This window comes from Sminthopsis crassicaudata, chromosome 4, assembly GCF_048593235.1.
Source record: "Sminthopsis crassicaudata isolate SCR6 chromosome 4, ASM4859323v1, whole genome shotgun sequence".
NCBI lineage: Eukaryota > Metazoa > Chordata > Mammalia > Dasyuromorphia > Dasyuridae > Sminthopsis > Sminthopsis crassicaudata.
This window is the reverse complement of record NC_133620.1, coordinates 461701147-461723709: the sequence shown is the minus strand read 5'-3', so window position 1 is coordinate 461723709 and position 22563 is coordinate 461701147. Positions and strand designations below refer to the sequence as shown.

General features: G+C 38.7%; 1 long non-coding RNA gene across 1 annotated transcript in view; it reads left to right on the top strand.

Annotated features, from left to right (window-relative positions):
* Window positions 1-22134, top strand: part of LOC141541459 (uncharacterized) — an 89250-nt gene extending 67116 nt beyond the window's left edge. The window contains exons 2-3 of the long non-coding RNA XR_012481811.1: window positions 10721-10810; window positions 21547-22134. This is a non-coding gene — a long non-coding RNA (uncharacterized LOC141541459). The remainder of the gene's footprint in view (window positions 1-10720; window positions 10811-21546) is intronic.
* The last annotated feature ends 429 nt before the right edge of the window (window positions 22135-22563 follow it).

The following is a 22563-nucleotide window of genomic DNA, read 5'->3' as shown; positions in this document are numbered from 1 at the left end:
TACAGGATTACTAAGCAAATGAAGAAGATGGCGTGAATATAGTTTATCTAGAGTTTGTGAAATCTTTGGAGAAATTATCTGATCCTCTTACTGTGGAGAAGATGGAGATGTGTATTAGATAATGGCTATTATAATAATTATTAAAATTAGAATTAATTATTCTAATTAGAATAATTGTTAAAGAATAATTATTAATATTTCAAAGTTAATAAAGCAGGATGTCTGCAATGGAGTGCCTAAGGGATCTATACTCAGTACAAAGCTTTCAACATTTTTATTTTATTTTTTTATTAATTTTATAGTTATAATTTTTTGACAGTACATATGCATGGGTAATTTTTTTTTTACAACATTATCCCTTGTATTCACTTCTTTTCCAAATTTTCCCCTCCCTCTCTCTACTCCCTCCCCTCGATGACAGACAATCCCATGCATATTAAATATGTTACCGTATATCCTAGATACAATATATGTGTGTAAAACCAAATTTCTTGTTGCATGCTAAGAATTGGATTCCGAAGGTAAAAGTAACCTGGGTAGAAGGACAATAGGGCAAACAGTTTACACTCAATTCCCAGTGTTCCTTCTCTGGGTGTAGCTGTTTCTGTCCATCATTGATCAACTGGAACTGAACTAGATCTTCTCTATGTTGAAGATATCCACTTCCATCAAAATACTTCTTCATACAGTATCGTTTGTTTTCAACATTTTTAATCAACGGATTGGATAACAGTCACAGATGTCATGCTCATCAAATTTGCAGCTGATAAAAAGGTAAGAGGGAGAACTAACCAATGGAGAAGATAATCGGTATCTAAGGTAATATAAAGCATCAGACTAAAATTAATGAAAAGTCTTGCCTATGGTACAAAAATCAAATCACACTTATCTTCCTGAGTTCAAATCTAACCTCCGACACTCATTAGTTGTGGGCAAAGTCACTTAACCCCTGTTTCCCTCAGTTGTTCCTCTGTAAAATGAGCTGAGAAAGAAATGGCAAATCATTCAGTAGCTTTGTAGAGGGAAATACTGAGGGACTAACTCAATAAGCTGCCCATCCATTTTCAAACCGTTCTCTTACTTATATGCATTCTTCATCCACTTAGGTTTCCCTCTATGGATTGTTAAGATGAGGGACTTGAAGTGGGTATGAAACTCACTACGGAGTACCTCTAATTTTCTGGGGTTTGATGAAACAAGCTGAATGTCATCCATGAATGGAAATACTCATCTCTGGGGAATCCCCTTTCCAGGAGGACTCAGCAAAAAGCCTCCTCCTTGATACCCTCCTTCAGGGAGCTTGCATATGTCTCCCTTCTTTATGCCTCATTTGGTATTGCTAATCAGAGGATCAGTGAGCAGAATAATCTCTGTGGTTGCATCTTACATCCTCTACTTCTTAAATAAGGCTGATTAACCCTAGAATCAGCTCAAGACTTCTCTTTTTGAGAAATGAAGACACATTCATAAAAACAGAAATGAGTATAAAACATAGGGATATGTTCTGCATGAACAAAGCCACCCACACACTCTCCAGCTCCTATTTGGAAAAGCAGAACAACACATGGAGTAATTGAAGAATGTTTTATTAGATGAAAGAAAGAGCATCCTGGCTGGGGTGAGAACGCTTCTTGTTTAGCGGAAGAGCAGAAGAATGCCTTGGATTCTGAGCATGGGGAATCCTGGACCTGGGCAAATCTTATCGAGGTGACACTTTTTTCCCTGTGGAGAGGTGCTGGAAGAGGAGAGGAGGGTGTAGATGTGATGACATTAATATAAGGAACTCCCTGATGAGGAAACCCCTCCAACAACTGCAATATCCATCACTCTGTTAGCTACAGTCTCAAACAGTTCCGGTTCACAAAGTCTGTATATTAAAACTGAACCCTGAGCCTCTCATATCTGAGGCCAGTGTACTGTTGACCCTTGTCAGTTAGAATCCCTACCTCAGTTTCTCTCTGCTGAATAGACACAGAAAATGCCATCGATTCCTATTTGGGATGGGATGCTGTCCAGGATCTCCAAGAACCTCCTCAGAGAATGGACTCTTTCTGACCTCAGTGGGTTGAAGGGAGGGACATGGATGATGCTTCAGTCAACTAATTAAATACTTTGGTAGCAGGCACTTGAGATCACAAACACACACACACACACACACACACACACACACACACACACACACACACAGCACCACTGCTGATTCAGCTCACTTTCAAGGCCAAACTCTCTCTCCCTCTCTCTCTCTCTCTCTTTTTTTTTCCTGGTTGATTTGCCTAATGGAACCTGACAGCAAGGCTCAGCCCTGATTGTCAGATTTCAGTAGGAACCTCAAGGGGGGAAGAGGGAGGCAGACATTCCAGGAATAAAAATAGCACACATAATGAGATCCTTTATTTAGCTGAACTGCTCCTTTAATGACTAACCTCCCTTCTCCCTCCCTCCCTCCTTCCTTCTTTCCTTCCTTCTCTCACATACCCATAATAAATACAAAGCTTCCCTCTAGGTCCTGGGCCTCATCAGGGCTTTGTGAGGAAGGGCTCTTCAGGTCTGTTCCCTCCTAATCTGGGCTTCTATGGGACAAAACCATCAAACGTGTGGTGTCTTGGAAATGCTGTTTTATTGGGAAGCTGGAAAGGCCCTCCCTAAAGGCATAGTTTTCCAGAAGGGTTTGTTAGGGATTGGACTTGGAATTTTTTAGCAATAATAAAGAGGCTGCTATGTGGGCTTGGGAAGGGAAACTCTTAAGGATTTATATTTTTCCTCTCTTTATTTCTTGAAAGTTTTATGACAATGGAGATGAAGTGAAGGTAAAAAACAGACAAAATAAATAAACAAACCCATTCTCCTTGAGATAAGAGATGATAGAGATTTGAAGTTGGAGATCAATGGTGATCATGGGGGCAAAAATCCCAACAAGAAGCCAGTACTTCTTTTTTTTTTTCATATCTAATAGTTTTTATTTACCAGATCTATGCATGGGTAATTTGACAACAATGACAATTGCCAAACCATTTCTTCCAATTTTTCCCCTCTTACCCCCACCCAGATGGCAGGTCAATCAATATATATTAAATATGTTAGAGTATAAATTAAATACAATATATGTATACATGTCCAAACAGTTGTTTTGCTGAACAAAAAGAATCGGACTTTGAAATAGTACATTTAGCCTGTGAAGGAAATCCAAAATGCAGGTGGACAAAATTAGAGGGATTGGAAATTCTATGTAATGGTTCATAGTCATCTCCCAGAGTTCTTTCGCTGGGTATAGCTGGAAGAAGCCAGTACTTCTTACAGAGAATTGTAGAATACTTGTGGCACAAAGGAGACAGTGTAGTTCAGTGGGAAGATAAATGCTTTTGTAGCAAGAAGCCTGGATTTAAATACTGGTGATTTCTGTTTGTGTAACTTTGAGAAAGTCAATCCAAGTCTTTAGCCTCTATTTCATTATCTCTAAAAGGGGAATGGATTGTTGGAGCAGATGATCTTTCCAGAGCCTCCCAGTTCTCAATCAAGAATCCCCCTATTACATATACGCACACACAGAATTGTGTACTAGATAGAAAAAGCATTAAATTGATTATCACAAAGATCTAAGTTGAAGTCCTGACTCTGAGCAAATTTCTTTACCTTTTTGTGCCTCAGTTTACTCTTATGTTAAGTGATGGAAGTGAACCAGATGATCTCTGAAGTCCCTATTAATTCTAGATCAAAATCACACAAGTGATTTGAAGCAAAATCAGGATTCAGACCCAGGTCCACTGACACCCAATTTAAGATGCTTTCCATTAAACCCTCTAGGATTTCTAGTAAACATAGGCAAATTGGACAGCTAGTCTTTGATAGTTGAGTTCATCAACTGAGAGGCAGCATTGTAAATAGAGTATGGGAAATCACGGGTCTAGACGCAGTGGTCCTCAAACTTTTTAAATAGTGGGCCAGTTCACTGTCCCTCAGACTGTTGGAGGGCCAGACTATAGTAAAAACTCTGTCTCCGCTCCTCAGCCCATTTGCCATAACCGGCGGGCCATATAAACGTCCTCAGCGGCTGCATCTGGCCTGCGGGATGTAGTTTGAGAATCCCTGGTCTAGAATCTGGAGACCTGAATTCTAGCTTCAATTCTAGTGTAACAGTATGACTTTGGGTATGGTACCACATCTCTTCCTCCCTCCCTTCCTCCTTCTCATTATCTCATTAGCACTTAGTAAGAACCTAACACTTCCTTACTTTCAGAAGAAAACAATGAAGAACATAGATCTCCTGCTGAAGGGGAACACAACCCCTATACAACCTAACCCCTTTATTTTAAACATGTGAAAGTTGAAGCTCAGAGAAATTCATTGGTCTGCCCATTATAAAATAAGTATTATAAAAGTTAAAAGTTAAGTTCCTAGATTAAGAGCTGGAAGAGATCTTAAAGGTCACTAATTTTACAGGTATGGAAACTGAGTCCCAGGAATATGAGGTGATTTGCACAAACTTATAGAGGTAGTGAGCATTAGCTATAAGATCTGAACACAGCTCTTTTCCATCTAGAATTATTCCTTCTTCCATCATACCAGGCTGCCTCCCACAAGATCATGCATATGAAAATATATTCAAGGCATTGGAGGTGCTTACAGTGGAGCAGAGAGAATTGGCCAGGGTGTGGAAGGGCAAGAATTCTAGCTGTGATTGGACCTCTCAAGTTCCTGCCAGGTTAAATGATGTTTAGACAACATCACAAGGCTTAAGTGCCAAAGGAGAACTATAAAAAATAATGGCCTTGAGATGTGATGGCTTCCCCTTCAAACTCAAATTGGGAAGAGGGAATGAATAAAATATTTTTTGCTATTTTTATTACTAATGATGTTTTCATCTTATATTCAATAGAGTTCAGAATGAAGTGGCCAGAACACAAGCCTACATCCCACTATTGTTCTTTTAACAATCGTTAGCTTTAGGGCTGGGTACACAGTTGGATGCAATGGCTATTTTTGGTAACTGAACCAAAGTATCAGGAAGCAATTTCATCTTCTGGAGGCTCCCCAAATGCAGCTTTATTCCAACTCTCAGAATTCTAAAATTTGCAAGTGGCAATTTACTCCAACCTTTACACCGAAGGAATTCCCACTGTGCCATATCCAACAAGTATCAACTAGCCTCTGTGGTCCCTTCCAGCTCCAGATAATCCTAAATTACTTCAGATCACATTTCCTAGTCCTCATTAACACTGTTTTCTTCTCTCTGATGTTATCCCTAATGTATCCTGTATTTCTCTTCATTTTCATGCTCTCCTTTAGACTGTGAACTCCTTGAGACATGGAACAATTTTTGCTTTTCTTTGTAGCCCGATGCTTACAACAAAATAAGCTTCATTGACTTGACTGGACATGCTTGACCTCCCTGAGCCTCACTTTCCTCCTTTGTAAAATGAGGAGTTTGGATGAGATGGTTTCTGAAGGCCTCTCTAACTGTAATTCTGATCCCATGACCTGAATAAGCAGACTACAAAACAGGTGAAGGATATCAAGCCATGGCTTGATTTTTTAATGCTCTGAGGTATTGGACATCCCCTCTCTTCTCTGGGTATCAGCTTTCTCTCTATGAAATGAAAAACTTAGATTAGAGTAAGTTTTCTTAACCTTTTTCATGTCATAACACATCTGGTACTTTGGTGAAGACTATGTATCTCTTCTTGGAATAATGTTTTTAAATGCATAAACTAAAAGGCACACAAATTTGCAAAGGAAACCGATTATATTGAAATGCAGCTATCAAAATATTTTTTTAAGTTCGTGGACCCTTAGGTTTATGAACCTCTGGAGTAGAATAACTCTACGGAGATCTTCCAGCTTTGATATTCCGTGGTTGTAAAATGAGAAGGATTCTGGGTAGTCCTTCATTGCCTTCCCCCTCTTCCTTCTTCAGACCCTCCCCCATGCCTCAGTGGGTTTTGTAAGCATCTGCTTTCATGCTTGAGCATCAATTTGTAAACGTGTGCTTCTGTATCTGCCTCTTTTCTCCACCGTGATGAAGCTGTTCACTCTTACAAATGTCTTTGTGTGTTTAATTAATCCAGATGTTTAACTGCGATTCAAGGAGGCAGGAATGATTTATATTAACACAGCCCATTTCCCATCATTAGTTCAAAGCTGAGTTGTAAAATGGAACAAAATAATATAAATAACAACGATTAAAATAATAACCTGAAGCTGTTCATTTGATCCTAGAGTCCCACACTTCCAAAGACCTAGAGAAACATATGGGAAAGAGGTGGGGCGGTTATGGAAGATGTCCCACGGAAAGAAAGAAGGGAGAAGAGAGTCTCTGTCCCTGATGGACCTCTGCCAAGTCACCTCCTTTCACACCTGCCCTGTGCTTCTCCTTCACAACTGTTAGCTGCCAGGGAAATATTGCTGCCTGCTTGCCTTTTTTTGTCATAGATTCTGAAGAGGGAGCGGAATGGATTTATAGACACTCAAAGTTCTTTTCAGGTTGGATCCCAAGGAGATGCTCTTGCTCCCAACAGGAGATGCACCCCAGAAAAGTTTCATGGGACACATAAGATCATAGACTTAAATCTGAAAGGGATCTAGAAGTCATCTTGTCCCCATTTCTTATGTTATGAGTTGAAGAAATTAAAACCCAGGGAAAGGAATCATCAGTGGCTCCCTATTGCTTCTACAAAACGAACTACCAACCAATCAGCAAACAAGTTTTTCAGTCTAGCATTTAAAACTTTCTATAATCTAGCTCCAGTCTACCTTTCTATGCGTACTTCACTTTAGCTCAACTTATACATGTCACTGTCCAGCCAAACTTGTTTCCCAGTTTAAAAATGCAATCTCCCACCTCCAAGCCATTAAGTCGCAGTCCCCTTCCACTGCAATGCACTCCATTTATTAGAATCTTTAGCGTCCTTCAAGGCTTAGCTTAGGTATCTACTTGAATCCTACCTCCTCTCAAGTTGTTAGCATTATCTCTCCTTAGATTAGTATGTCTTTATTCATCTGTATATCTTTTGTATCTCCTCAGTAGAATATAAATTGCTTGAGGACTGCCTCCTTTTTATATTGGCAGTTCCTATTTGGTTCCTGGCACACAGTAGGTATTTAACAAATGTTTTTTGTATTGGATTGAATTGTCCATTAGTTCAATAATAATAATGGATATCAATTCAAAAATGTTAAATAAAACACAGCAATATATCAAAAAGAATTCATTATGGCTAAGCAGGATTTAGGCCAAGAATGGCAGGATGGTTCAATATTAGAGAAGCAATAAGAGCAATAAATCACATCCATAAAAAAATAAAATTAAATAATTTCATTTAAAAAGATACAGCAAGGCCTGTGATAAAAGACAAAGTCAATTTATATTTTTTAAAAGCACTAAAATGTTGAATCTTTAAAAATTGAATCCTATCAAAAGTGCATTATGGGAGCTCTTGGACACAAAGATTCTGAAAAGGAATATTTTTATAAGTCAAAGAATCTCTTTGTAAAAAATGACTCTTGTTCCTGATCATAACTTTTATAACTGTTGCCTTTTAACCTGTTTGGGTACTGTTTAAAGTGAGGGATCTTGCCACATACATGTTTGTACCTACTGAGCACCTGAGTACAGAGGGGCTCAGGATACTTTTAGGGACACTAGGAGCCACATTTTGGATAGTATTTGCTGCTCCTGTAAACTCCTAGAAGTCAAGAACTGTTTCTCTTCTTTTCTTTTTTTTGTCCTTCTCTTTGTGTGGCCAGTATTGAGATCCCACACAGCACAGGGCTAAACATATAACAGATCATTAGCTTGATGAATTCAATGGAATAGAGCGGTTGAAAGGGAAGAAGGGGTGAAGCACAAGGATGGAGGGAGGGAGGGAGGGAGGGAAGGAAGGAAGGAAGGAAGGAAGGAAGGAAGGAAGGAAGGAAGGAAGGAAGGAAGGAAGGAAGGAAGGAAGGAAGGAAGGAAGGAAGGAAGGAAGGAAGAGAGGAAGGAAGGAAAGAAGGAAGAGAGGAAGGAAGGAAAGAAGGAAGAGAGGAAGGAAGGAAAGAAGGAAGAGAGGAAGGAAGAAAAGAAGGAAGAGAGGAAGAAGGGAAGGAAGAAAGGAGGGAGGAAAGAAGGAAGATATGGAGGGAGAAAGAAAGAGGAAAGAAGGAAGGAAGGGAGGGAGGGAGGGAAAAGGGAAGGAAGGAAAGAAAGGAGAAAGGGAGAGAAGAAGAGAAGGGTAGAAGGAGAAAATGAGAAAGTGAGAGGAGAGAGGGAGAAAGGGAGAAAGGAAGAGAGGGAGAGAAGGAGGGAAAGAGAAGGGGGGAGAGAAGGAGGGAGGAATGTAAAGATGAAGGAAGTGAGGAAGGGAAGGAAAAGGAAGAAAGGGGAGGGGAGAGAAGACCCAGAAAACATTGGGCATAGAAGATTTATGAATCACTTAAGTGCAAAGCATTGTAATGAAACAACTCAATCCTTTCACATTTCATGCTTGAGTTTTAAAAGTCTATGTGTGAGTTATCTGAGAGCAGCATGCAAGGGCAATTACACAAACCTGTGACTGTGTTTGTAGAAGTGAGAGACACGTGTGTCTCAGAATAGAATCTTCTTGGCGAATCTGCACTGTGTTCCATCTGTGTTCTGGCGGACTGACCTCTGTGAGTTAGAATAGTGTGTTAATGAGAATATGATCATATGTTCAGTCCCTTCCTAGGTCAATAAGCTTGGCTGCTCCATGGCCAAGGACCCTCCCTGGATTTCCATTGGTCTTCTTATCAGTGAGTAATAGGATTAAGTACAAGAGATGATTTCATGTGATCCCCTACTAGATGAACTACTCAATATGGTGTCAACTTTGAGTCAGATGCTATTTCTTTAGAGGATCATACATCTTGAGTGGGAAGAGACATCAGAGTTTATTTGATCTAAGCCCCTCATTTTACAGATGAAAAAACTGAGGCTCAGGGAGAATTAAATGACTTGTCCAAATTTCACAAGAATCCCTAAGTAGTAGGATTAAAACCTGGTCCTTATGCTTCCTCACTGTACGTTTGCTTCCCATGGTTGACATGTTAGCTCCTATGATTCCCTAATTATATGGCTGTTGCAGTAGCATTCAGCTTCAGTTTCCTCATCTGTAGAGTGCAAGAATAATCCCTGCATCATTTGACTTCATAAATCTTTTTCTATATTTTAATATATTTCTGTATTTTCATATATTTAAACATTCTATATTTTGTTTCATCAGTTCGAGGAACTTCTCACGCTGCAGATCAATGCAAGCATTAGAGAGTTTCTTGGGGCACTTGGAAGTTAAGTGATTTGCCCCAGATTGCTCATCCAGTTTATATCAGAGCAAGATTACAACTCAGAACTTTCTGCCTCAAAGGCTAGCTTTATTTTTTCATTTCTTCCCACTCTGAGGAGCAAGTGAAGTAATGTTTGCAAGTGGTAAAGGGTCATATAATGTACAATATTAATGACTGCAATTTAGTTAGTGGTTTACATCTGACAGAACCCATGGCCCACAACAAGCCTGTGAGACAGGTATCTTTAGCAGATGACATTTAGAGAGTTCCTTAGCCCTTTACATCCATCATCCAATTAGTCTTTGCAATTTCATATTAAAAGGACTGAACATTCATTAAATTGTGGTCAATCAATCTATATCAAACAACAACAATCCAATAGAACACAGGGGAGGGAGGCAGGGGTTGAGTAGAACTGTATCCACTAGAGAAGCCTTGAGGCTGGAGGAAAAGCACTAGGTTCTCTGAGTCTCAGTCCTGTATCCCCATTAGTGTAACGTTGGCTCTGTTGCTTCCTCCCCCTCAGACTAAGAGACCATTTTTTTTTTGGAAAATAGAGATGTCAGATTTAGAATCAGAGACTCAGAGCTGGAATATAATGTCTCATCTCTTTATCTTCAAGAGGAGGAAAATGAATCCAAAGCACTTTTTCTGAAGGCACACAGATCAGCTGGAAGAGACCTTAGAAATCATCTAGGTCAACTTCTTCCTATCACAAATGTGGAAATAGAGGCTCAGAGAGATTAAATGACTGTCCCAAACTAACAGAGATCTAAATCAACAGGACTTGGAAGAATTGGATTATCTTTACATCCCATGTCCCTGAAAACAAGGAAAATTTTTTCCCTAAAAAGTTCGAAAATGTATCTTTTTCCAAAAGAGAAGTTGAATGAAATAACTGAAAAGGTTAAAAAACCAGACCAAGGATGTACTAATACCAAAGCTGTGTAACATGTGAATCCATCAATCTGTCTAAGCCTGTTCTGCTCTATAAAATGAGTTTTAAAATCGCTAAAGTGCCTATCCATCTCTTATACTGGCTATAATGCTATATTACCAATAATGCTAGGAGGGACACAATAATGTCCCCAATTTTAAAGGGGACAAACTGGAAGCAGAGATTAAATGACTTATCCAGAGTCACACTTCTGCTAAGCATCTGAAGCTATATTTGAATTTAAATTTTCTTAATTCCTGATCCAGTATCTTATCCACTGAATCACTTAGCTATGCCCAGTCTTTGGTTGCAGACTAGACAAAAGTAACTTTCACCTGATTTCCTCTCCAATCCAACTCCTCTATTGAATGAGTGAATTAGGCATTCCTGTACAGACTTCAGATCTGATTTAAAACCAGCCAAAAGTATTGAGAAGATGCTTGGATCAGAAATGGAAAGCCCAGACCCTTTTCAAATCAATTAAATTAAACTTATTGTCTGTTCCAGCTCTTCTGTACAACAGCTGCCAAAGTGTAGCTGAGAAGACACCTGTTGATAAAACAGTCATGAGAAACTCTCCTTTCTGAGACAAGTGAGGTAAGAGATTGCCATGGTTATTGTCTCGTTTCTTGGATCTATTTCAAGTCTCAATATCCAGGCAAGATTCTTTCATTAACAACGAAACAATACAAAACAAATCTGTGCCAGAGAGTTGATCTGAGCCAGCCAAACAAGAGTACGATGGAAGTCAGAGATCTGAGATAGAGGTTTGGTCCCAGTACTTTCTCCCACTGACCATGGGCAAAATCTTCATCTCTTATTATGTCATATCTCGATGGAACGGTGCTACTTCAGCCCTCCAAATACAGAGATCCCACCTCTCCCCTGTACCTGCCCATCCCATGTGACTTGTATGCACATTCTTTCCTAAAGGACCAGAGAGGGATAACTCAACTTGTTGAAGGAAATCTTCCTTGGGTTCTTTTGATATCATGTCCATACCAAAGCATCACACCAACTGTCCGCTATCTCTCCCTCCTACTGTATTATGATCCCACTTTTTTTTTTTCTTGCCTTCTATCCCTGTCTACAAAATGAATATGACCACATTTGGATTATTGACCTCACACAGTTTTTGTTTCTTTGGAAGAACATGTTCTCTAAATTAATCAGTTCATTTCAAACTCTACACAATCTACTTTTCCAGACACATTGAACACTACTCTCCTCCCCTGACTGTGTGAGCTAGCTAAAGTAGCCTTTTTGTTTCTCATACATAGTACTCTCTCTCTCCTGTATTTGTGGCTTTTTCATATCTGCTCCACCTGCCTGGAAGTCACTATTTCCTTACTATCAACTTGTGACTATGACCACATAGTACCGGCTTAATCGATACTTATTGATCGAAAGATGTTAATAATATAGTTATCCCTTCCACGTTTCAGGTAAAAATTTTTGGCCTCCCCTTTGTACCATGGGGTATTGAAATTATATAATACCGTATATATATTTTATACGTTTCTGGGTTTCTAAATCTTTTCTGTACCATCTGCTGGCCTTCATGTAGTATCTGTAACAAAACTTCCCAAAATTCTCATTTAATTTCTTATGCCATGCAACAATATATTGAAAATATTGATGGCGAAAGTCATGATGTGGAAGGGATTGCTGTGATATTTGATATTGATATTGTGCTTTAACATTTGCAAGGATTTCACAAATGTGATCATATGTGATTCTCACAACAATATTGTGAAGTAGGTTCCATTATCTTCCTCATATGACACACGAGAAAGCTGAGACTCCTGAGATCAGAACCAAAAGGTAAGAAGGGACTTTACAACTATCAAGAATAGATGAGGAAATGGAGACACAGAGAAGTTAAGTGACTTAGCAAGAATCACACAGTCTTTGTCAGGATCAAAACCCAGGCATTGCTAATTCCAAGTACAGCTCTCTTTCTGCTTGGTGTTCAACAGATAGAGTGCTAAGACTAGAGTCTGCAAGAATCATCTTCCTGAGTTCAAATCTTACCTCATTCACTTATAACTGTGTGATCCTGGGCAAGTCACTTCACCATTTTTGTTTCAGTTTTCTCATCTGTAAAATGAACTAGCAAAGGAATGCCAACCCACTCTACTGGTTTTGCCAGAAAAGCCTCAATTGCGGTCAGACGTGACTGAAATGACTGAACAACAACAATAATCTATCTGCCACACCATGCTGGCTGTATAAATAGGAGCGAGCATCATACTAAATCTCCACAGATGGTATGATTATAAAAGAAGAAAGGAAAAGGTGGGGGAAGAGTCATTGTCTTTGATTTATGGATTTGTTACAGTCTGAGAGTCTTGGGGCTCTCTTCGATTAGAACTGTAAGTGGTTAGAAAGTAATGAACCAAGGAAAAAGAGCCAAAGATGCAGAGATTAGATCCCCCTCCATTGAACTGAGCCTGGCAACACTTGCCTTCAGCTTTCCCAGACTACTGATGTACTCCTGTCCTCAGAACTCTGAAGAAGGAGATGAGAGGAATTCAGGGGCTCACTAGAGGGGCTCCCGTGTCTGATTATTAAACAATTATACTCATATGGGAGCTTAGTTATTTTCAGCTGAAAACAAGGATGAATATTTGTATCTTCACTTTCCCAGAGGTGTGTATTCATAAGACTCCTGAAACATAAATACATGAGTTACTGGGCTCAGAGCCAAAAGGAGGGATTGTAGTATCTTGGTCAAATTCAGACTTTAGGGGAATAGAAAAAGAAATCTTGAGAGGTGGAGACTTATAGGTCAATGCATTCAGAGAAGGCAGGGTGGAGAAGCATGCAGCGAACCAAGGACTAAAGGGATTGTGGATGAGAGAGAAGAGGAATCTGTTGATTTGGTGCAGTGGAAAAAATCCAGGCATGGTACCAAGAGCATCTGATGGTATAATGTTGGGCAAGTCATCCCACCATTGAGATTAGTCCTCAGTTTCCTCATCCATAAAATGAGGGGGTTAGATGAGATCACCTCTGAAGTCTCTTTGAGCTCTAGATCTACACCTGATATAACCTTTCCACATCTCCATTTCCTCATATTTAAGAGGAAAATTTTTGATAAGATGTCCTCTGAGATCCCTTACAGGTATAGATTGGTGCCTTTGTGATTCTAAGTTGAGATGAAATAAGGTGGATTCTATCTGGGCAGAAAGAATAAAATGAAGATGGTTACTGTGAGAGACAATGGCAAAGAATCATGGAACATTGTTCTAAAGATGATTAGTTCCTTGTCCTTAGGGTATGAAGGATAACTATTTATCAAGTGTGTTATAGTGGGGTAGCCTTTGGACTAGGGGACTTCCAACCCTCACATTTTGTGATTCTGGGTTAAGGCTAGAAAGGTCCAACCTTCCTCATTGTACAGATGAGGAAACTGAGGTCCAGAGAGTTAAAATACGCATCTTACATTCATACATATCAGAGATAGAAGTAGAATAATAGATTGTAATATAACTCTAAGTCATCTAGTCCATTTACCTTATTCTACAGATGAGGAGACTGAGGTCTGACAACATAATATGTATATCTGATATGTGTATACCAGATTTGTGTGTATACATATGTGTGTACATGCATACATAAATATGTGTATCACAATGAACCAATCCATGAGAATTTAAAATATGAACAAACTGTTTTCAAAATGCAATATCCTCTCTGGACTACTACTTGTGTTCACATAAGTGTTTTGGGTCCCCAGAGAGAGGTGAAAATTTCAACTTCTAGGACTAACCTTGTGGGGTTGTATTTCTAAACTATATCTTAGGAGCCCCTAACAATATGATTATTATTAATATTCAACAAGTTGATACTACGAAGTCTTAGCAAACGCATTTGCTAATATGTCAAAGGGAGGAAGGTACAGGTAGTTACAAAATGTCTCCACATAATCCTGGGGCATAGAACTATTAAATCGCAGAACCAAAATTTAATCTTAAATCTTCTGACTCGAAATCTTATCACATTGAAACATGAGTTCCAGAAGATTGGGGGGAAATGGAAAAGAGAAAAGGATAAGGACTGCGGAAAGGTCTCCATGTTCACAAATGTGGAAGAGAGAAATGGAAAGAACTTTGGTAGCTTTCTTTGTTATTCATTCCCCTCGTTAAGAGATATTGTTCCCAGACATTATTTGTAGCTCATGCTGCTAGGACAGGCAGAATTGGTGGAAGAGCAAGGAAAGAACGTTGATTCAATTCAGTGCTAGAGGGTAGAAGTCATTGAAGGGGACAGAGGTTGGAGTGGAGAAGACCGGTCTATTTTGCATTGAGCTCTTGTAAACAGGGCAGATGGAAAAGTACACTGGCCCAGGGTAGCATTGGGGAAATCTTCTTCACGTCCCCTTCCCTTATTCCCAACTCATGTCTATGGCAGTTCCCAAACCATTTACCCCAAGCTATTTCCAGCTACAGCTGGGTTCAGTGAATCAAACATTAGCAAAAAATAAATATCTCATTTGATGTCTTTTGCCTTTACATTACAATCACTTGTAAGAGGAGAAAATTCTTTTCTTCCAAATTCAACCCTTCCTTATGATGTAGAAAATGAGTAAAAATAACTGATGTACATTCCACATCTTGCAAAATATATACCATTCTATCCCTTCCTCTGTAGCAAATTGGGGGCGGGGAGGTTAGTTTTATTATCTTTTCTAAGCGGTCTCTATTTCTTTTTCAACTGCTCAGATTTTCTTTTCCCTCCTTTTTGTGATCATTTTATTTACATCATTGTAGTTATTCTATGTTATACTTATGTTATGATTATTTCACTCACTTGGTTCATATAAGTCTTCCCATGTTTCTCTGAGTGTCTATATTTGTTATTCCTTGTACTAAAATAATAATCCCCCACTTTCACATACCATAGTTTTTCCACCACTGTAAGGATGCTGTTCCTGCAAAACAAGAGAAGGGAATTGTAAGAGCCCTTTAAATGGGCAGCGCCACAGCGCATTGGGAGATTTGAGTCCCCCAAGAAGTAATTTCTGTGGATATTAGGACTGCATCGTAGGTGGGATCTTGGCCACATTGAGATAGCTTTGTAATTGGTGACTCTCTCGCTGATTGTCTGTGTGTGTGACCTCACAGGCCCCTTATAAGCCCACTGCAGACAGCAGTCGCTCTCTTTAACCTGGCGCTCTTTACCCAGGCTCCCTAGCCTGGGTAGCCAAGCCAAGATGGGTAGCCAAAAGAGGTAAGGATTTTGGTAGTGAACACGTGGGTCTTCTGACCAGGTGTTCACTCGGGAACCAACAAGTCAGGGCATTATGTGAGTAGGTATAATAAAGGCTTTTAAAATTACACGTGGCTGTTCTTGAGCGTGCTACCGGTTATTAAGCTATAGATTCAAGAGATCGTGGCCAGAGACCTTAGAAGGCCTCAGAGGAGGCGAGCCAGGTAGAGTTGACACTGCAAAGGACAGTGGTCAAAGGTGCTCTGTTGGGCCTAGGGCAGACTAGTAATTGTAACTGACAAGAGGCATGTTACAAACCACTTCCCAATGTAAAAGCACACATTTTATTTTCAATTTTTGTTCCTATAAATAATGTTGCTGTGATTATGTTGCCATCCCTTTGATTTTATCTTAACTTCCTTAGGATATATGACTAGTGGTGAGATATCTGGTTCAAAGAATGTGGATAATTTAGATACTTTGCTTGTATAATTCCAAATTGATATCCAAAATGGCGAGACCAATTCTCATCTCCTGAAAGTGTAATAGTGTATTTATATTCCCACATGTCCTCCAATATTGTTTCCATTTTTTTTTTTTAGCAATTTGTTGGCTCTCCTATAAAACCTCAGGATTATTTTAATTCATGGTTCTATTACTATTAGTGATTTACAATGTTTTACTATGGTCATTTATACTTTACTTTTTTTTCTTTTAGAATAGAAGGAAGGAAGCTCTCCCCTAGCTCAATTATGCATTCACAGAATTTAGTAAATGTGGTAGCGAAGTGCTAAGTGAATTGTCTAATTGCAGCCATACCTGTATGAGATATGAAGTTCCTCAAGAGAACCATGAGAGAACTAGGTGGCTGCCTGAGCTAACACATTAACCATACCATTGGGGGCTTCCAATAGCTATGCTCCAGAAACCCAATTCAGTCCCTAGGAAGTTTCTTTATTGAAGGAGATCCCTTTCTGCAGGGAACAGGGGATTTTTCTCCTCTTCTTCTTATTGATCAAGCCATCAAGCAGCTTCTTGTCCAGAGGGAGATATCCCACACACCATTTCAAGAGTCTGTCTGGGGAAGACAGTTTAAGGCACAATTGAAGGGGCAAAGATACAAACTCCTCACAGACATAAATACAGAATTATAGTCACTTAAGGGAGAAGACAAGATTGAAAAAGAAGATTCCTGGCAGAACAAAAGAGATCTGGCTATGGAGAAAAGCAGATCTTATGGACAATCCACCCAGCAGAAATATTGTTCCCAAATAGATTCATGTGAGGACTTCACACATAAAAAATTGACTGAAATGTGGACATATGAGATGCCTCTGCCACATATTTCCTATTTTAACATTTTTCCTAAATTATACTTCAATAAACCCATAGGTGATATGTAAATCTCTAGGGGAGTGTGTTCAGGATTATATGGAGATATCTTGTAATTATGTATGCTTCCCCCTCCCTTCATAATGAATGCCTTTTGTAAAAGTTCATAGTATCTACTTACTGAATATTATCAGTAAGCATATTGAGAGGGGCTCATGAACTATAGTATTAGTTCATTGTGGTTATACCTAAACCTAAAATAATCATCACCCTTTGGGGGCCTAATCCATGACTATGAGTCCAAGTAGGGATAGTAGTCCAGAGAAGTTATTACATTTAAAAAAGCACAACAATCTTGTTCGTATTTTTAAGCATTAGAGAATGGCTAATTTTGTGGATAATATATATGATAGCATATATGTATATATATATATGTATATATATAATGTGCACATATTACATGTATGTATTCATATGCATATATGTATATATATGTGTGTGTGTGTGTATTGTATATTTTCTATATATTTTGGATTTCAGACTTTTATTAATGATGGCTTATAAGAACAGTTGCCACTCTATATTTTTCTTCTTATTCTCTCTTTACTGATGCTATTTTATTAAAAAAAAAAAAAGTATTTTTAAAATTTGTGTGGCCACAATTTTTAATTTTTTATTATTATTTATTATGATTCCCTATAGACTTTTTTGGGCTAGGAATAGCTCTTTCCTTCCCTCTCTCTCCATCTTCCTCTGCCATATATGTGAAAGGTACTTCATCTGTCCTCATCTAATTTTTTTAAATTTTGGGGTCATCCAAGTTTGCACAGAATTCTAATGTTGTTTAGACCAGGAGTTCATGCATGAATGCCCTAGCAGGTCAAACGAGTGGGTCAGGCTATATGATGTGCTACCAGAAGCAGAACAGGCATGTGCCAACAATTAGGGAAGTCTCCTGGGATAAAGGCAGGATAATCTTTGCCAGAAGCAAGACTGGAGATGGGGTGAGAGTAGATGTAAGCCATATGGCAGGTCAATCCACTTCCAGCATAACTGTGGGATACTTATACGAGACAGGCAGTGTGTTGTTCAGTTATTTCAGTCACGTCTGACTCTTCGTGACCCCATTTGGGGTTTTCCTGGCAGAGATTCTGGAGTGATTTGCTATTTCCTTCTCTAGTCTATGTTACAGGTGAGGAAACTGAGGCAACAGGGTTAAGTGACTTACCCAGGGTCACCAGCTAGTACGTGTCTAAGGTCAGATTTGAACTTATGAAGACAGATCTTCCTGACTCCAGGTACTCTAGCCAGTGTGCCAACCATATTATAGTGAAAAATTTTCTGAATCTGGAGTCAAGGAATCTGGGTTTGAATCTTGCCATTTGAAACCTCAGAAGAAACATAAAATTTGCAACCAGATTCAAAATCCTTAAAAATCTGCTCCCCCCACCTACCTTTCCAAACTATTTATCCTACACACTCCCATGTACTCTTTGGTTCAACAAAATTGGATTCCTTGTTGTTACTCAAATAAGATAACCCATTTTCCAATTTTTGACATTTTCTGTGTTCTCCATACCTAGAATACTCTCTCTCCTCATTTTTGTTTCCTGTCCGTCTTCCCTCAAATCCCAAATAAAAATCCCATCCTCTACAGGAAGCCCTTCCCTATGCCCTTTAACTTGAGGACCTTCCCTCTGTTGATTATTTCAAATTTCTTTTTTGTCGTGCACAGTGACTCACATGCCATCTGCCTCATTAGACTGTGACTTCCTGGAGATCATGGACCATCCTTTTACTTTCTTTGTATCTGTAGAACTTAGCATAGTGCCTGACACATAGTACATGTTTAAGAAATGCTTACTGATCGATTGATTCAGTTTCCTTCTCTATAAAGTAGATTTAGAAAGCTCTGAGGCACCTTCCAGCTTTAAAGTTAAAATTCTAAGGGGCCAAGATGATGTATCAATCAATTTCATAAATCATAAATGAATAAATCAAACAAGGTGACATGTCAATAATTTTTAGGCGACTGAGCTTCCTCTCAATGCTGAGGAAATAGGTGAGATTCAGGAAGTTACACAAACATGCTTGAGGACAGGGAGTGAAAATGCTGGGAAGTGTGCTAACTTAGCACCTTAATGGGACAGAATGTTCCATGGGGCGTGCATTCAGCCCCTTCCCCTGAGTTAAAGCCCTCACCTACCCATCATAGGATTTCACTTTGCAGTATATATAGTATTATATATATGGTATATAACCAGACCTATAATATATAGCACATATGACACCATATATAAGTGCATACAGCATTATATATAGTAATCAGTGTATGCAGTAATACATATAGTATATATATATATATATATATATGATAGATCTATAGTATACAGTACATTTAGCATCCTACATAGCAATCGGCACATATAGAATTATATATAGCAATCAATGCATACAGTATTATTTACAATATATAGTATACAGCATATTCCATAATATATTTAGTTTTCAGCACATAGAGCATTATATATAATAATCAGTATATGAATATATATATATAATAGCAATATAGTTAGTATGCAGCACATACAGCATTATACATCGTAATCAGTGCATGCCATAATTATATATATATATATTTTATATACATACTATATATATATATATATATATATATATATATATAGTATGTATATAAAATAGCTAGATCTATAGTATACAGTACATATAGCATCATATATAGAAATTGGCAATACAGTATTATGGATAGTAATCAATGCACACAGTATTATATATAATATACAGTATATCCAGCATTATATGTAGTATATAGCATATTCTGCAATATATTTAATATGCAGCACATACAGCATTATACATAGTAATCAGTGCATGCAATAATATATATCTATAAATATAGTAGGTATATAAAATAGCTAGAGCTATAGTATACAGTACATATAGCATCATATATAGCAATTGGCAATACAGTATTATGGATAGTAATCAATGCACACAGTATTATATATAATATACAGTATATCCAGCATTATATGTAGTATATAGCATATTCTGCAATATATTTAATATGCAGCACATACAGCATTATACATAGTAATCAGAATACATAATAAACGTACTATACAATATTATATGTAGTAAGCAATATACAGTGTATATGTGTGTATACATACACACACATATATATGTATGTAGGTATGTTTGTTTATATGTTGGTTGCCTGTTATCCTTTGTTCTCTGAGGGGACCAAAATTATATGACTATGTTAGAATGGAGTTACAGTGTGTCCGACTGTGGCTGGTCAGACCAATATGAGCTCACAATGCTTTGCCATAGGCCACACACAAATAGTATAGATGAACATTTGAGGTGACTTCTCTAACTTTGAGCATCTCCCATTTTTTCTGAACTAATTCAATTCTGCTTTGCTCACAGAGCACAGCCTCTTCTCTGTTGAGGGCATGCCATGCTAGTCAGTTCCGTGTCAGTGTGTCCCACGTCATACAATCAATTCTGAGGGTCTCTTTTTAAAAATATTTAATATTTTCCCCAGTAACATTAAAATTGTTTTACATTTGTTTTTAAATTTTTTGAATTTTACGATCTCTCCCTTATCCCCATCCACAATTAAGAAACCAGATATGAAATTATGCAAAACACTTCCATAAAAGTCAAGTTGTGAAAGAAAACATAGATTGCTCATTTTAATAAAAATGAAAACTGAAGAAAAATTAAGTTAGAGAGAGAAGGGGTGGGAGGAGGGAGGGAGAGAGAGAATGCTTCAATCTGTATTCAGACACAATCAGTTTCTTTTGCGGGTATGAATAAGCGTTTTCAGCATAAGTCCTTCAGGGTAGTCGTGGATGATTGTCCTACTGAGAATAGCAAAGTCATTTACAGCTAGTCATCCCAGACATTGCTATGACTTTTTACATAGGACATTTCATTTCAAGCATTTAGTACATGTCAAGGCAACCAGGTAACATCATGGTGCTTAGCATTCTGGGTGTTAAGTCAGGAAAACTCATCTCAATAAGTTCAAATCTGATCTCAGCCATTTGCTAGCTGTGTGACCCTGGACAAGTCACTTAAGCCTATTTGCCTGTTTCTTCATCTGTTAAATAAGCCAGAGAATGAAAGCCAACCCACTCAATCTTTGCCAAGAAAACTCCAAATGGGATCACGGAAAGTCAGACATGACTCAACAACGAGAACAACAAAGTAAATGTTACACCAGGTAAATAGAAACGTTTCTCTATAAAGTACATTTGGTTTAACAGTTCACTAATCGCCTGACCGCTATAACTTGGCCTCAATTGACAAGATTTGCCTGTGATAATAGTCAAGTTGTTAATAATAAAGGAAACTTTGCTTTTAGTTAATAGTAAAGAAAACCCAAACGTGTATTTTGATGTATATGTGTTGACAAAATGAGAATTTGGAATATGAGCATTGGTGAAATTCATCTCTTCAAAAACATTTCAGAAATTCCAGGGGGTTGATTCTTCCATCCCTCTTATAAAAGTCCACAACCTTACCTTAATACGCCATTTTTCAGTCCTTCCGTATCAAGGGGAAATCCTCACTTCCTCCTATTCTCTCCCCTGCTGGTTGAGTCTCCAGGGAACCCCCTCTTTCAGGTATTAATGGCCTTCCCAGCTGTATTCATTAATATGATAAGACTGGTTTTAGGCAGCTCTTCAAATCTGAACAGGCTGCAAGTAATTGCATGGAAGATTTAATTGTTTTTTTCCCCTTTTTTCTAGGACATCACTGAAAATGATGACAAGCTATTGAACCAAGGGACCAAGGACTGGAAGACAAAAGCCCGTATAACTCAGGGAGGTAAGGACATGTTGCAGTTCTCTAAGAGGTGGACACACTTGCAGATGGCAGGGAGACCGTTCTGGTGCACGAGTCGAAGAGGGAGAGCTGTTGAACTGCTCCTTGGCGTTGCCAGTGTGTTCTCAAGCAGGAGCTCTCTTCCCAGCATCAGCTGTGTTGACTTGCCTTGACCCTGGCCTTCAAGGGTGGCCATTTGGAGGAAGGAAATGAATAGGCAGCTGTTTGTCATTTCAGGCCCAGAGATTTACCAGGATTCCCTGCGGCAGCTGAGGCTTTCAACTCAAGGGCTCACTCAAGCAGTCCCAGTGAGACATTGTCCGCCCTGCCTGCCTGAGCAAATGGCTTTTGTTCAAATGAACTGGGGTTCTTTCAGGGAGAGAATAATCAACTCAAAACAGAGGTTCAGAGCCCAAGCAGGGGGGGAGTAGGTTTTGGATGGATCAATGGTCTCCTCTGTATTGACTGATACCATCCTTCTCTAGAAGTGAATAAATCTCGGATTTATTAATACCATGGATGTAAGTTTTGTTTCATTACGTTCTCTTTCTGGCCTCTGACTTTGTGTCCAAACCTCTGGAAGTGGGAGCTTTGAAACCTAAAGACTTTGCTTCTAACTTAAGGAGGTCTCAAGAGAGAAAATCCCACTGAGGTTGTGTTCTATCAGGCAGAGATAAGGTTTTTATTGGGGAAGTGGACAGCTGCCGAGAAGAGGGATAGGATGGAGAAGCTGGACTGTTTTCCTAGTTCTACAGAGCCAAAATTTCACACTATGACTTCATTTTGTTTGAAGTGAATTCCCAGAACATCAGACATACCCATTGCCAGTGATGCATAACTAGCGCATCCCAGAATACAGGTGTGAGGAGATTGGGAAACAAGACCAGAGAATGTCCCTCATGCAAAGATGTCCAGTGGGGCTGGCTGTCAAACAAGGTCAC